Raw genomic sequence first — 1,990 nt, forward strand, 5'->3', positions numbered from 1 at the left:
ATTGTTATAACGTTTAATTATTTATAACAAACTACGTATCACTTAATTTGTAGAGAATATAATTTGTAGTAATGTTAATTGTAATTCGTTAATAGAAATACGTTTCTTGGTGTTTTAACTCAAGTCCAAAATGTATCTTTAATAATTTCATTAAATAATTTCTTTTTCATCTTCTCTTGTTTTTAAGATATAATAATTTTTAAGGTATGATTACAAAAATTTTCAATGAAAAGCCGCCTTTTGAAAGGGCGGCAATTTTATCAAGTTTGATTATTTGGATTTGAATAATACCAAGAAACGTTTTGTGTGTTTTAAGTAGTAAATGTGTTATTTAAAAAAATGATAAAATAATTTGGAATAATTAATATAATTACTTTTGTATTGATCTCTATTTGTAATATTTTTATTTTTATATAATATTTTTTCTTACATATACCTAAACTAATATAATCCTTTTCATTATTTTTTCAGATTACGTGACAATTTTTCAGAAATTGCACGGGTACCGTGATACACGCTCTGAAAATGAAAGAAGAGTCAAGTAACAATGAGACATCAAATAACATGTTAGTATTTATAATAATTTGCTTAACTATATATCTTCATTTATTAGTTTTTACGTATTATGCTATCTATTATTATTCAAAACCCTAAAAATTTATAAGTGTTTAAAAAAGATGAAAACCTGATATATGTTCTTTGTGTATATATATATTTAATCGTTTTTAAATATGTAATAAATTGAAAGACCTAGTACAGACACACACACACGCGCGCGCGCGCGCGCGCGCGCGGGAGCGAGAGAGAGAGCGCGCGCGCGCGCGCGCACACACACACACACACACATCTAAACACTACCAGACAAAAATGTACTCAGACAAACGATTTTCTTAAATTTTTTTTCAATCAATTTAATGTATTCATATTAAAATAATTGATTTATCGAGGGAAAGACGACAAATTATTTATATGAGTAGATTCAATTTAACATAATACATATTTCGAAAGAAGTAATAATATAATTGGCAAAACCTTCACAAAAAACTTAAATGTTACAAAAATTAAAAAAAAAAAATAGAAACGTATATGGATATAATTTATCGGCTAAACGATATGATACATTACTATTTAGTAGAATATCCTTTGCATAGAATATCGTTTTCAGAAGCACGAGCCACCGAATAATACACAACCAAGAGATATGTTCGTATTAATTTTATCTTGTATATTATTAAACGTTCATTTATTTTTTTATATATTTTATATAATATATATATATATTATTCTTCGTTCTTAAATTAATTTTAATTATTTAAACATGATTAACAAATAATTCTAAAATATATATATATAAAATATATCTTTCATATATAATAAATTACTTTTCAATATCCGTTGTAATGTATAAAAATATGCAATCTTTTAAGTATAAATTTCAAAAGGTTCTGTGTAATAATCTACGAAGTGTTGTGTTGCTTTGCATAGAGTATCTTAAATAATTCTGCAATATTTCTAAAACTTTCCGTCATTAATACTCAAGTTTAAATGTTTAAACGGAAAGACATCTTACGACTTCTCGCGAGCCACCAATTGACAGGGAACCACAAGATATGGTTGTATTAATTTTATCTTGTATATTATTAAATGTTCATTTATTTTTTTATATATTTTATATAATATATATATATATTATCCTTCGAACTTAATTAATTTTAATTATTTAAAATTTTTTTTTTAATTAATTTAAAAATGTTTAATAAATTATTATAATATATATATATATATATAATATATCTTTAACATATAATAAGTTACTTTTGAATATTTCTTGTGATATGTAAAGGTATGCAATCTTTTAAGTATAAATTTCAAAAGGTTCTGTGTAATAATCTGCGAAATGTTGTGTTGCTTTGCATAGAGTATCTTAAATATTTCAGCAATATTTCTAAAACTTTCCGTCATTAATACTCAAGTTTAAATGTTACCAAAG

At 24.0% G+C, this 1,990-nt stretch overlaps 1 long non-coding RNA gene across 1 annotated transcript in view; it reads right to left on the reverse strand.

Annotated features, from left to right (window-relative positions):
* Positions 1–398: 398 nt before the first annotated feature.
* LOC122634515 overlaps positions 399–1,990 on the reverse strand; it is a 4,722-nt gene continuing 3,130 nt past the window's right edge. The window contains exon 4 of the long non-coding RNA XR_006328405.1: positions 399–519. This is a non-coding gene — a long non-coding RNA (uncharacterized LOC122634515). The remainder of the gene's footprint in view (positions 520–1,990) is intronic.

The sequence above is a fragment of the Vespula pensylvanica genome, chromosome 15 (assembly GCF_014466175.1).
Source record: "Vespula pensylvanica isolate Volc-1 chromosome 15, ASM1446617v1, whole genome shotgun sequence".
Taxonomy (NCBI): Eukaryota; Metazoa; Arthropoda; class Insecta; order Hymenoptera; family Vespidae; genus Vespula; species Vespula pensylvanica.